The sequence below is a fragment of the Amblyomma americanum genome, chromosome 5 (assembly GCF_052857255.1).
Source record: "Amblyomma americanum isolate KBUSLIRL-KWMA chromosome 5, ASM5285725v1, whole genome shotgun sequence".
Classification (NCBI taxonomy): Eukaryota; Metazoa; Arthropoda; class Arachnida; order Ixodida; family Ixodidae; genus Amblyomma; species Amblyomma americanum.
The window spans coordinates 33249367-33264434 of NC_135501.1; positions in this window are offsets into that span (position 1 = coordinate 33249367).

Sequence of the window (15068 nt, forward strand, 5' to 3'; positions counted from 1 at the left end):
ATTTCTTGATTTGATCTTGAAAAATGTTGACCAGCTCCATGTTCACTCTGCACTTGCAGCAGAGTCTCCTGGCAATTCATGACTACTTCACAAGGTCGAAGGCAGAGATGGCAGTTGTGCAAAGCTGAGTCAGAATTTCATTTTCATTAAAAATGCAGCTTTCATCTGTCGTTCGGAGCTTGGCTCCTGTGACATACGGCCAGCGTTGAGCCTGTATAAAAGCGCAATATAAAATTGAGAGGTAACAGCAAACGTCCATGCAACATGAATGCAAATATTTATTCTTGACTTGCAGTCAGCATTTACAGAAGCTGGCTAGTTCATGGATTTCAGTAAAGTTGAACAACCTCAAAATCTTTTTGGAACGCACACTTGCTGTCTTGATAGGTGGCCACAAATAAGAACGCTGAATATTAAAAAAACGCCCTGTTGGTGATCACTTGCACATCAAATGAAGCCAACATCCTAAATGTGATAGCTGCATTGTTCCCTAAAAAAGGATGGCTGCACAGAGCGGGAGGTTGAGAATAGGTTGTTGATGCACTATTTCTTGATTTGTACTTGAAAAATGTTGACCAGCTCTATGTTCACTCTGCACTTGCAGAAGAGTCTCCTGGCAATTCATGACTACTTCACAAGGTCCAGGGCAGAGATGGCAGTTGTGCAAAGCTGCTTCAGAATTTCATTTTCTCTAAAAAATGCAGCTTTCATCTTTCCTTCGGAGCTTGGCTCCTGAGACATACGGCCAGCTTTGAGCGTGTATGAAAGGGCAATATAAAATTGAGAGGTTACAGCAAACGTCCATGCAACATGAATGCAAATATGTATTCTTGACTTGCAGTCAGCGTTTACAGAAGGTGGCTAGTTCATGAATTTCTGCATAAATGAACAACCTCAAAAATTTTTTGGAATGCTCACTTGCTGTCTTGATTGCGTTCCACAACTAAGAACGCTGAATATTAAAAAAAAACATCCTGTTGGTCGCAACTTGCACATCAAATGAAGCCAACATCCTGAATGTGGTAGGTGCATTGTTCCCTAAAAAAGGATGGCTGCATAGAGCGGGAGGTTAAGAATAGGTTTCTGATGCACTATTTCTAGATTTGATCTTGAAAAATGTTGACCAGCTCCATGTTCACTCTGCACTTGCAGCAGTCTCCTGGCAATTCAAGACTACTTTACAAGGTCCAAGGCAGAGATGGCAGTTGTGCAAAGCTGCTTCAAAATTTCTTTTTCACTTAAAAATGCAGCTTTCATCTGTCGTTGGGAGCTTGGCTCCTGTAACATACGGCCAGCTTTGAGCCTGTATAAAAGCGCAATATAAAATTAAAAGGTAACAGTAAATGTCCATGCAACATGAATGCAAATATTTAATTTTGACTTGCAGTCAGCACTTACAGAAGCTTGCTGTTGCTGGCCACAAATAAGAACGCTTAATAATAAAAAAACGTCCTGTTTGTGATCACTTGCATATCAAATGAAGCCAACACTAAATGTGATAGCTGCATTGTTCCCTAAAAAAAGAATGACTGCACAGAGCTGACAGTTTAGAATAGGTTGCTGATGCACTATTTCTTGATTTGATCTTGAAAAAAGTTGACCAGCTTCATGTTCACTCTGGACTTGCAGCAGTCTCCTGGCAATTCATGACTACTTCACGAGGTCCTGGCAGAGATGGCGATTGTGCAAAGCTGCTTCAGAATTTCTTTTTCACTAAAAAATGCAGCTTTCATCTGTCGTTCGGAGCTTGGCTCCTGTGATATAAGGCCAGCTTTGAGCCTGTAAAAATCGCAATATAAAATTGAGAGGTAACAGCAGACATCTATGCAACATGAATGCAAATATTTATTCTTGACTTGCAGTCAGCACTTAGCGACACCGGCTAGTTCATGGATTTCTGCTTAGATGAACAACCTCAAAATCTTTTGGGAGTGCTCACTTGCTTTCTTGATTGCTTTCCACAAATGAGAACGCTGAATATTAAAAACGTCCTGTTGGTGACCACTTGCAAATCAAATGAAGCCGACATCCTAAAAGTGGTAGCTGCATTGTTCCCTAAAAAAAGGAAGGCTGCACAGAGCTAGAGGTTGAGAATAGGTTGCTGATGCACTATTTCTTGATTTGATCTTGAAAAATGCTGACAATATCCTTGTTCACTCTGCACATGCAGCAGTCTCCTGGCAATTCATGACTACTTCACAAGATGCAAGGCAGAGATTGCAGATTGTGCAAGCTGCTTCAGAATTTCTTGTTGACTAAAAAAATGGAGCTTTCACCTGTCGTTCGGAGCTTGGCTCCTGTGATATACGGCCAGCTTTGAGCCTGTATAAAAGTGCAATATAAAATTGAGAGGTAACAGCAAACGTCCATGCAACATGAATACAAATTTTCAATCTTGACTTGCAGTCAGCACTTACAGACACTGGCTAGTTCATGGATTTCTGCATAGATGAAAATCAAAACTTTTTTGGAACGCTCACTTGCTTTCTTGATTGCTGACCACAAATAACAACGCTGAATATTATAAAACAACGTCATGTTGGTGATCACTTGCACATCAAATGAAGCCACCATCCTAAATGTGGTAGCTGCGTTGTTCTCTAAAAAAGGATGGCTGCACAGAGCGGGAGGTTGAGAATAGGTTGCTGATGCACTATTTCTTGATTTGATCTTGAAAAATGTTGACCAGCTCCATGTTCACTCTGCACTTACAGCAGAGTCTCCTGGCAATTCATGACTATTTCACAAGGTCCAGGGCAGAGATGGCAGTTATGCAGAGCTGCTTAAGAATTTCATTTTCACTAAAAAATGCAGCTTTGATCTTTCCTTCGGAGCTTGGTTCCTGTGACATACGGCCAGCTTTGAGCGTGTAAAAAAGCGCAATATAAAATTGAGAGGTAACAGAAAACGTCATTGCAACATGAATGCAAATATTTAATCTTGACTTGCAGTCAGCGTTTACAGAAGGTGGCTAGTTCATGGATTTCAGTATAGTTGAACAACCTCAAAATCGTTTTGGAACGCACACTTGCTGTCTTGATTGGTGGCCACAAATAAAAACGCTGAATATTAAAAAAAACGCTCTGTTGGTGATCACTTGCACATCAAATGAAGCCAACATCCTAAATGTGGTAGCTGCATTGTTCCCTAAAAAAGATGGCTGAACAGAGCTGGAGGTTGAGAGTAGGTTGCTGATGCACTATTTCTTGATTTGTAGCCTGTAGGTGAAATAATCAGTTGCCCACTCTCTCACATTTGCAACATTATTTTATCTACGGGCGTTTTTCCGCAGAAAATGAAACTGGCCAAAGTGACTGTTGTGCACAAGGGTGGACCCGCGAACGTACTAACAAATTGTAGGCCCATATCAGTACTACCAGAATTTGCAAAGGTAGCCGAAGAGGTTATAAACAAAAGATTCGTCCGATTTCTCACCGCGCAAAATATAATAGCCGATGAGCAATTTGGCTTTAGGAAAGATAGATCAGCCGAAACCGCACTCCTTGGGATAAAGGAAAAAATTCTAAACAACATTGAAGAAAAGGCACACACCCCGGGAATTTTCCTCGACTTCAGAAAGGCATTCGACTGAGTTCAGCACGATGTCCTATTTAGAAAGCTTCCATTTTACGGATTCCGCGGCGTGTCGTTGACCTTAATTGAGAACTATTTAACGTCAAGAGAGCAATTTACTGTCATAAATGCTGCAGCCTCACATGTAAAAACAATAAAATATGGTGTGCCTCAGGGATCTATTCTCGGACCTGTACTCTTTATTTTATACCTGAATGATGTTGTGAATATGCCAGGCAGTGAAAACCTAGTGTTGTACGCTGATGACACAAATGTCTTTTTCTCAGGTATTGACCCCTACGCGCTCGAAAGGCTAACTATTGGTTGACTGGTTTGAGTACATGGTTAAAACTAAACAGGATGCAATTAAATGCTAGTAAGACCACATACATTTTCTTCAGGGCAAAAGGTGTAAAAGCTCCTGACAACCTAAACTTAAACTATGAAAACACTCAGCTGCAACAGTGCTCACAAATTCGTTTTCTAGGTGTTCTGCTGCAAGAAAATCTCTCTTGGAACTCGCATGTTGATCAGCTTCGCAGTGATCTTTGTCGGGCGATTGGCATTTTAAACAAACTGAGATATTATCTCCCGGCGTCCGTAAAGCGGCAAATATACTATTCATTAATACATTCCCGTTTAAGCTACTGCTCCCTTGTGTGGTTAACGACGACGCAGACAAATCGAGATTCCCTCCTTGCAATTCAAAAGCGGGCATTACGAGCTGTTGTGAAAATACAGTTATTGCGCAGCTGCCGGCCTTTGTTTAGGTCTTATGGAATATTAGAAATAAGTAAACTGCACACATACAAACGCCAGTACAAACTAGACAAAATAACCTTCGAAACCACCTATCACACTAAACTTAGCACATACGAACTTCGAAAACAATGTTTGGAAACACCTCGTGCACGCACAAATTATGGTTTTCAGAGGTTAGAATGGCAAATTCCTGACTTAAATAACCAATACCCTATTATTCTGGATACTGCACGCACTACCCCCTCTATACGTAAATACAAAATGTTAATTAAAGCAATGCTCATATATGAACCCTAAAGATAAAAACTTAACGTATACCTATCACTAGTGAATGTTTTGTAAATATTGCTACGGTCGAATTCTGGTTAATGTATGCTGTGTGTGTTTTGTAAAGCCAGTGTTTTGTAAAGATGTCTTAATATATTGTGTAAAAATACTGAAAGTGTGTTCTATTATGTAATGCTCTTCTTGATTTTGTGTAGCCAGTGGTGCCGCCTGTCATCCGGGTGGCGTGGCCTCGTCAGGCAATGTATGCCTTTTGCCACGTCACCCTGGACAACCTCTTCGTTGTCTGAAATAAATTCTGAATGAAAATAAATGAAAAAATGTTGACCAGCTCTATGTTCACTCTAAACTTGCAGAAGAGTCTCCTGGCACTTCACAAGGTCCAGGGCAGAGATGGCAGCTGTGCAAAGCTGCTTCAGAATTTCATTTTCACTAAAAAATGCAGCTTTCATCTTTCCTTCGGAGCTTGGCTCCTGTGACATACGGCCAGCTTTGAGCGTGTATAAAAGCGCAATATAAAATTGAGAGGTAACAGCAAACGTCCATGCAACATGAATGCAAATATTTATTCTTGACTTGCAGTCAGCACTTACAGAAGGTGGCTAGTTCATGGATTTCAGTATAGTTGAACAACCTCAAAATCTTTTTGGAACGCACACTTGCTGCCTTGATTTGTGGCCACAAATACGAACGCTGAATATTAAAAAAACGCCCTGTTGGTGATCACTTGCACATCAAATGAAGCCAACATCCTAAATGTGATAGCTGCATTGTTCCCTAAAAAAGATGGCTGAACAGAGCTGGAGGTTGAGAATAGGTTGCTGATGCACTATTTCTTGATTTGATCTTGAAAAATGTTGACCAGCTCCATGTTCACTCTGCACTTGCAGCAGTCTCCTGGCAATTCATGACTACTTTACAAGGTCCAAGGCAGAGATGGCAGTTGTGCAAAGCTGCTTCAAAATTTCTTTTTCACTAAAAAATGCAGCTTTCTTCTGTCGTTGGGAGCTTGGCTCCTGAGACATACGGCCAGCTTTGAGCCTGTATAAAAGCGCAATATAAAATTGAGAGGTAACAGTAAATGTCCATGCAACATGTATGCAAATATTTAATTTTGACTTGCAGTCAGCACTTACAGAAGCTTGCTGTTGCTGGCCACAAATAAGAACGCTTAATATTAAAAAAAACGTCCTGTTTGTGATCACTTGCACATCAAATGAAGCCAACATTCTAAATGTGGTAGCCGCATTGTTCCCTAAAAAAAGAATGACTGCACAGAGCTGACAGTTTAGAATAGGTTGCTGATGCACTATTTCTTGATTTGATCTTGAAAAAAGTTGACCAGCTCCATGTTCACTCTGGACTTGCAGCAGTCCCCTGGCAATTCATGACTACTTCACAAGGTCCAAGGCAGAGATGGCGATTGTGCAAAGCTGCTTCAGAATTTCTTTTTCACTAAAAAATGCAGCTTTCATCTGTCGTTCGGAGCTTGGCTGCTGTGACATACGGCCAGCTTTGAGCCTGTAAAAAATCGCAATATAAAATTGAGAGGTAACAGCAGACATCTATGGAACATGAATGCAAATATTTAATCTTGACTTGCAGTCAGCACTTAGAGACACCGGCTAGTTCATGGATTTCTGCATAGATGAACAACCTCAAAATCTTTTGGGAATGCTCACTGGCTTTCTTGATTGCTTTCCACAAATGAGAACGCCGAATATTAAAAACGTCCTTTTGGTGAGCACTTGCACATTTAAGGAAGCCGACATCCTAAAAGTGGTAGCTGCATTGTTCCCTAAAAAAAAGAAGGCTGCACAAAGCTAGAGGTTGATAATAGGTTGCTGATGCACTATTTCTTGATTTGATCTTAAAAAATGCTGACAATCTCCTTGTTCACCCTGCACTTGCAGCAGTCTCCTGGCAATTCATGACTACTTCACAAGCTGCAAGGCAGAGATTGCAGATTGTGCAAGCTGCTTCAGAATTTCTTGTTGTGTAAAAAAATGGAGCTTTCACCTGTCGTTCGGAGCTTGGCTCCTGTGATATACGGCCAGCTTTGAGCCTGTATAAAAGTGCAATATAAAATTGAGAGGTAACAGCAAACGTCCATGCAACATGAATAGAAATTTTTAATCTTGACTGGCAGTCAGCACTTACAGACACTGGCTAGTTCATGGATTTCTGCATAGATGAAAATCAAAACCTTTTTGGAACGCTCACTTGCTTTCTTGATTGCTGACCACAAATAAGAACGCTGAATATTATAAAAAAACGTCCTGTTGGTGATCACTTGCACATCAAATGAAGCCACCAACCTAAATGTGGTAGCTGCATTGTTCTCTAAAAAAGGATGGCTGCACAGAGCGGGAGGTTGAGAATAGGTTGCTGATGCACTGTATCTTGATTTGATCTTGAAAAATGTTGACCAGCTCCATGTTCACTCGGCACTTGCAGCAGAGTCTACTGGCAATTCATGACTACTTCACAAGGTCCAAGGCAGAGATGGCAGTTGTGCAAAGCTGCTTCAGAATTTCATTTTCACTAAAAAATGCAGCTTTCATCTGTCGTTCGGAGCTTGGCTCCTGTGACATACGGCCAGCTTTGAGCCTGTATAAAAGCGCAATATAAAATTGAGAGGTAACAGCAAACGTCCATGCAACATGAATGCAAATATTAAATCTTGACTTGCAGTGAGCGTTTACAGAAGGTGGCTAGTTCATGAATTTCTGCATAGATGAACAACCTCAAAAATTTTTTGGAATCCTCACTTGCTGTCTTGATTGCGTTCCACAACTAAGAACGCTGAATATTAAAAAAAACATCCTGTTGGTCGCAACTTGCACATCAAATGAAGCCAACATCCTGAATGTGGTAGGTGCATTGTTCCCTAAAAAAAGGATGGCTGCACAGAGCGGGAGGTTAAGAATAGGTTTCTGATGCACTATTTCTAGATTTGATCTTGAAAAATGTTGACCAGCTCCATGTTCACTCTGCACTTGCAGCAGTCTCCTGGCAATTCATGACTACTTTACAAGGTCCAAGGCAGAGATGGCAGTTGTGCAAAGCTGCTTCAAAATTTCTTTTTCACTAAAAAATGCAGCTTTCATCTCTCGTTCGGAGATTGGCTCCTGTGACATACGGCCAGCTTTGAGCCTGTATAAACGCAATATAAAATTGAGAGGTAACAGCAAACGTCCATGCAACATGAATGCAAATTTTTAATCTTGACTTGCAGTCAGCACTTACAGAAGCTGGCTAGTTCATGGATTTCAGTATAGTTGAACAACCTCAAAATCTTTTTGGAACGCACACTTGCTGTCTTGATTGGTGGCCACAAATAAGAACGCTGAGTATTAAGAAAACGCCCTGTTGGTGATCACTTGCACATCAAATGAAGCCAACATCCTAAATGTGGTAGCTGCCTTGTTCCCTGAAAAAAGATGGCTGAACAGAGCTGGAGGTTGAGAATAGGTTGCTGATGCACTATGTCTTGATTTTTAGGCTGTAGGTGAAATAATCAGTTGCCCACTCTCTCACATTTGCAACATTATTTTATCTACGGGCATTTTTCCGCAGAAAATGAAACTGGCCAAAGTGACTGTTGTGCACAAGGGTGGCCCCGCGAACGAACTAACAAATTATAGGCCCATATCAGTACTACCAGTATTTGCAAAGGTAGCCGAACAGGTTATAAACAAAAGATTTGTCCGATTTCTCACCGCGCAAAATATTATAGCCGTTGAGCAATTTGGCTTTAGGAAAGATAGATCAGCCGAAACCGCACTCCTTGGGATAAAGGAAAAAATTCTAAACAACATTGAAGAAAAGGCACACACCCTGGGAATTTTCCTCGACTTCAGAAAGGCATTCGACAGCGTTCAGCACGATGTTCTAATAAGAAAGCTTCCATTTTACGGATTCCGCGGCGTGTCGTTGACCTTAATTGAGAACTATTTAACGTCAAGAGAGCAATTTACTGTCATAAATGCTGCAGCCTCTCATGTAAAAACAATAAAATATGGTGTGCCTCAGGGATCTATTCTCGGACCTGTACTCTTTATTTTATACCTGAATGATGTTGTGAATATACCAGGCAGCGAAAACCTAGTGTTGTACGCTGATGACACAAATGTCTTTTTCTCAGGTATTGACCCGTACGCGCTCGAAAGAAAGGCTAAATATTGGTTGACTGGTTTGAGTACATGGTTAAAACTAAACATGATGCAATTAAGTGCCAGTAAGACCAAATACATTCTCTTCAGGGCAAAAGGTGTAAAAGCTCCTGACAACCAAAACTTAAACTTTGAAAACACTCAGCTGCAACAGTGCTCACAAATTCGTTTTCTAGGTGTTCTGTTGCAAGAAAATCTCTCCTGGAACTCGCATGTTGATCAGCTTCGCAGTGATCTTTGTCGGGCGATTGGCATTTTAAACAAACAGAGATATTATCTCCCGGCGTACGTAAAGCGGCAAATATACTATTCAATAATACATTCCCGTTTAAGCTACTGCTCCCTTGTGTGGTTAACGACGACGCAGACAAATCGAGATTCCCTCCTTGCAATTCAAAAGCGGGCATTACGAGCTGTTGTGAAAATACAGTTATTGCGCAGCTGCCGGCCTTTGTTTAGGTCTTATGGAATATTAGAAATAAGTAAACTGCACACATACAAACGCCAGTACAAACTAGACAAAATAACCTTCGAAACCACCTATCACACTAAATTTAGCACATACGAACTTCGAAAACAATGTATGGAAACACCTCGTGCACGCACAAATTATGGTTTTCAGAGGTTAGGATGGCAAATTCCTGACTTAATTAACCAATAACCTATTATTCTGGATACTGCACGCACTACCCCCTCTATACGTAAATACAAAATGTTAATTAAAGCAATGCTCATATATGAACCTTAAAGATAAAAACTTAACGTATACCTATCACTAGTGAATGTTTTGTAAATATTGCTATGGTCGAATTCTGGTTAATGTATGCTGTGTGTGTTTTGTAAAGCCAGTGTTTTGTAAAGATGTCTTAATATATTGTGTAAAAATACTGAAAGTGTGTTCTAATATGTAATGCTCTTCTTGATTTTGTGTAGCCAGTGGTGCCGCCTGTCATCCGGGTGGCGTGGCCTCGTCAGGCAATGTATGCCTTTTGCCACGTCACCCTGGACAACCTCTTCGTTGTCTGAAATAAATTCTGAATGAAAATAAATGAAAAAATGTTGACCAGCTCTATGTTCACTCTGAACTTGCAGAAGAGTCTCCTGGCAATTCATGACTACTTCACAAGGTCCAGGGCAGAGATGGCAGTTGTGCAAAGCTGCTTCAGAATTTCATTTTCACTAAAAAATGCAGCTTTCATCTTTCCTTCGGAGCTTGGCTCCTGTGACATACGGCCAGCTTTGAGCGTGTATAAAAGCGCAATATAAAATTTAGAGGTAACAGCAAACGTCCATGCAACATGAATGCAAATATTTATTCTTGACTTGCAGTCAGCGTTTACAGAAGGTGGCTAGTTCATGGATTTCTGCATAGATGAACAACCTCAAAAATTTTTTGGAACGCTCACTTGCTGTCTTGATTGCGTTCCACAACTAAGAACGCTGAATATTAAAGAAAAAACATCCTGTTGGTCGCAACTTGCACATCAAATGAAGCCAATATCCTAAATGTGGTAGGTGCATTGTTCTCTAAAAAAGGATGTCTGCACAGAGCGGGAGGTTGAGAATAGGTTGCTGATGCACTATTTCTTGATTTGATCTTGAAAAAAGTTCACCTGCTCCATGTTCACTATGCACTTGCAGCAGTCTCCTGGCAAATCATGACTACTTCACAAGCTGCAAGGCAGAGATTGCAGATTGTGCAAGCTGCTTCTGAATTTCTTTTTCACTAAAAAAATGGAGCTTTCACCTGTCGTTCGGAGCTTGGCTCCTGTGATATAAGGGCAGCTTTGAGCCTGTATAAAAGTGCAATATAAAATTGAGAGGTAACAGCAAACGTCCATGCAACATGAATACAAATATTTAATTTTGACTTGCAGTCAGCACTTACAGAAGCTTGCTGTTGCTGGCCACAAATAAGAACGCTTAATATTAAAAAAACGTCCTGTTTGTGATCACTTGCACATCAAATGAAGCCAACACTCTAAATGTGATAGATGCATTGTTCCCTAAAAAAAGAATGACTGCACAGAGCTGACAGTTTAGAATAGGTTGCTCATGCACTATTTCTTGATTTGATCTTGAAAAAAGTTGACCAGCTTCATGTTCACTCTGGACTTGCAGCAGTCTCCTGGCAATTCATGACTACTTCACGAGGTCCTGGCAGAGATGGCGATTGTGCAAAGCTGCTTCAGAATGTTTTTTTTCACTAAAAAATGCAGCTTTCAACTGTCGTTCGGAGCTTGGCTCCAGTGATATAAGGCCAGCTTTGAGCCTGTAAAAAATCGCAATATAAAATTGAGAGGTAACAGCAGACATCTATGCAACATGAATGCAAATATTTAATCTTGACTTTCAGTCAGCACTTAGAGACACCGGCTTGTTCATGGATTTCTGCATAGATGAACAACCTCAAAATCTTTTGGGAATGCTCACTTGCTTTCTTGATTGCTTTCCACAAATGAGAACGCTGAATATTAAAAACGTCCTGTTGGTGAGCACTTGCACATCAAATGAAGCCGACATCCTAAAAGTGGTAGCTGCATTGTTCCCTAAAAAAAGGAAGGCTGCACAGAGCTAGAGGTTGAGAATAGGTTGCTGATGCACTATTTCTTGATTTGATCTTGAAAAATGCTGACAATATTCTTGTTCACTCTGCACTTGCAGCAGTCTCCTGGCAATTCATGACTACTTCACAAGCTGCAAGGCAGAGATTGCAGATTGTGCAAGCTGCTTCAGAATTTCATTTTCACTAAAAAATGCAGCTTTGATCTTTCCTTCGGAGCTTGGTTCCTGTGACATACGGCCAGCTTTGAGCGTGTATAAAAGCGCAATATAAAATTGAGAGGTAACAGCAAACGTCCTTGCAACATGAATGCAAATATTTAATCTTGACTTGCAGTCAGCGTTTACAGAAGGTGGCTAGTTCATGGATTTCAGTATGGTTGAACAACCTCAAAATCGTTTTGGAACGCACGCTTGCTGTCTTGATTGGTGGCCACAAATAATAACGCTGAGTAATAAAAAAAACGCTCTGTTGGTGATCACTTGCACATCAAATGAAGCCAACATCCTAAATGTGGTAGCTGCATTGTTCCCTAAAAAAGATGGCTGAACAGAGCTGGAGGTTGAGAGTAGGTTGCTGATGCACTATTTCTTGATTTGTAGGCTGTAGGTGAAATAATCAGTTGCCCACTCTCTCACATTTGCAACATTATTTTATCTACGGGCGTTTTTCCGCAGAAAATGAAACTGGCCAAAGTGACTGTTGTGCACAAGGGTGGCCCCGCGAACGAACTAACAAATTGTAGGCCCATATCAGTACTACCAGAATTTGCAAAGGTAGCCGAACAGGTTATAAACAAAAGATTCGTCCGATTTCTCACCGCGCAAAATATTATAACCGATGAGCAATTTGGCTTTAGGAAAGATAGATCAGCTGAAACCGCACTCCTTGGGATAAAGGAAAAAATTCTAAACAACATTGAAGAAAACGCACACACCCTGGGAATTTTCCTCGACTTCAGAAAGGCATTCGACTGCGTTCAGCACGATGTTCTAATAAGAAAGCTTCCATTTTACGGATTCCGCGGCGTGTCGTTGACCTTAATTGAGAACTATTTACCGTCAAGAGAGCAATTTACTGTAATAAATGCTGCAGCCTCACATGTAAAAACAATAAAATATGGTGCGCCTCAGGGATCTATTCTCGGACCTGTACTCTTTATTTTATACCTGAATGATGTTGTGAATATGCTAGGCAGTGAAAACCTAGTGTTGTACGCTGATGACACAAATGTCGTTTTCTCAGGTATTGACCCCTACGCGCTCGAAAGGCTAACTATTGGTTGACTGGTTTGAGTACATGGTTAAAACTAAACAGGATGCAATTCAATGCTAGTAAGACCAAATACATTTTCTTCAGGGCAAAAGGTGTAAAAGCTCCTCACAACCTAAACTTAAACTTTGAAAACACTCAGCTGCAACAGTGCTCACAAATTCGTTTTCTAGATGTTCTGCTGCAAGAAAATCTCTCTTGGAACTCGCATGTTGATCAGCTTCGCAATGATCTTTGTCGGGCGATTGGCATTTTAAACAAACTGATATATTATCTCCCGGCGTCCGTAAAGCGGCAAATGTACTATTCATTAATACATTCCCGTTTAAGCTACTGCTCCCTTGTGTGGTTAACGACGACGCAGACAAATCGAGATTCCCTCCTTGCAATTCAAAAGCGGGCATTACGAGCTGTTGTGAAAATACAGTTATTGCGCAGCTGCCGGCCTTTGTTTAGGTCTTATCTAATATTAGAAATAAGTAAACTGCACTAACACAAATTATGTCTCGAAATATTACGCCAGTACAAACTAGACAAAATAACCTTCGAAACCACCTATCACACTAAACTTAGCACATACGAACTTCGAAAACAATGTATGGAAACACCTCGTGTATGCACAAATTATGGTTTTCAGAGGTTAGGATGGCAAATTCCTGACTTAATTAACGAATACCCTATTATTCTGGATACTGCCCGCGCTACCCCATCTATACGTAAATACAAAAAGTTAATTAAAGCAATGCTCATAAATGAACCTTAAAGATAAAAACTTTACGTATACCTATCACTAGTGTATGTTTTGTAAATATTGCTATGGTCGAATTCTGTTTAATGTATGCTGTGTGTGTTTTGTAAAGCCAGTGTTTTGTAAAGATGTCTTAATATATTGTGTAAAAATATGAAAGTGTGTTCTATTATGTAATGCTCTTCTTGATTTTGTGTAGCCAGTATTGCCGCCTGTCATCCGGGTGGCGTGGCCTCGTCAGGCAATGTATGCCTTTTGCCACGTCACCCTGGACAACCTCTTCGTTGTCTGAAATAAATTTTAATGAAAATGAATGAAAAAATGTTGACCAGCTCTATGTTCACTCTGCACTTGCAGAAGAGTCTCCTGGCAATTCGTGACTACATCACAAGGTCCAGGGCAGAGATGGCAGTTGTGCAAAGCAGCTTCAGATTTTCATTTTCACTAAAAAATGCAGCTTTCTTCTTTCCTTCGGAGCTTGGCTCCTTTGACATACGGCCAGCTTTGAGCGTGTATAAAAGCGCAATATAAAATTGAGAGGTAAAAGCAAACGTCCATGCAACATGAATGCAAATATTTAGTCTTGACTTGCAGTCAGCGTTTACAGAAGGTGGCTAGTTCATGGATTTCTGCATAGATGAACAACCTCAAAAATTTTTTGGAACGCTCATTTGCTGTCTTGATTGCGTTCCACAACTAAGAACGCTGAATATTAAAAAAACGTCCTGTTGGTGATCACTTGCACGTCAAATGAAGCCAACATCCTAAATGTGATAGCTGCATTGTTCCCTAAAAAAGGATGGCTGCACAGAGCGGGAGGTTGAGAATAGGTTGCTGATGCACTATTTCTTGATTTGTTCTTGAAAAACGTTGACCAGCTCTATGTTCACTCTGCACTTGCAGAAGAGTCTCCTGGCAATTCATGACTACTTCACAAGGTCCAGGGCAGAGATGGCATTTGTGCAAAGCTGCTGCAGAATTTCATTTTCTCTAAAAAATGCAGCTTTCATCTTTCCTTCGGAGCTTGGCTCCTGTGACATACGGCCAGAGGTTACAGCAAACGTCCATGCAACATGAATGCAAATATTTATTCTTGACTTGCAGTCAGCGTTTACAGAAGGTAGCTAGTTCATGAATTTCTGCATAGATGAACAAGCTCAAAAATTTTTTGGAATGCTCACTTGCTGTCTTTATTGCGTTCCACAAGTAAGAACGCTGAATATTAATAAAAACATCCTGTTGGTCGCAACTTGCACATCAAATGAAGCCAACATCCTGAATGTGGTAGGTGCATTGTTCCCTAAAAAAGGATGGCTGCACAGAGCGGGAGGTTAAGAATAGGTTTCTGATGCACTATTTCTAGATTTGATCTTGAAAAATGTTGACCAGCTCCATGTTCACTCTGAACTTGCAGCAGTCTCCTGGCAATTCATGACTACTTTACAAGGTCCAAGGCAGAGATGGCAGTTGTGCAAAGCTGCTTCAAAATTTCTTTTTCACTTAAAAATGCAGCTTTCATCTGTTTTTGGGAGCTTGGCTCCTGTGACATACGGCCAGCTTTGAGCCTGTATAAAAGCGCAATATAAAATTAAAAGGTAACAGTAAATGCCCATGCAACATGAATGCAAATATTTAATTTTGACTTGCAGTCAGCACTTACAGAAGCTTGCTGTTGCTGGACACAAATAAT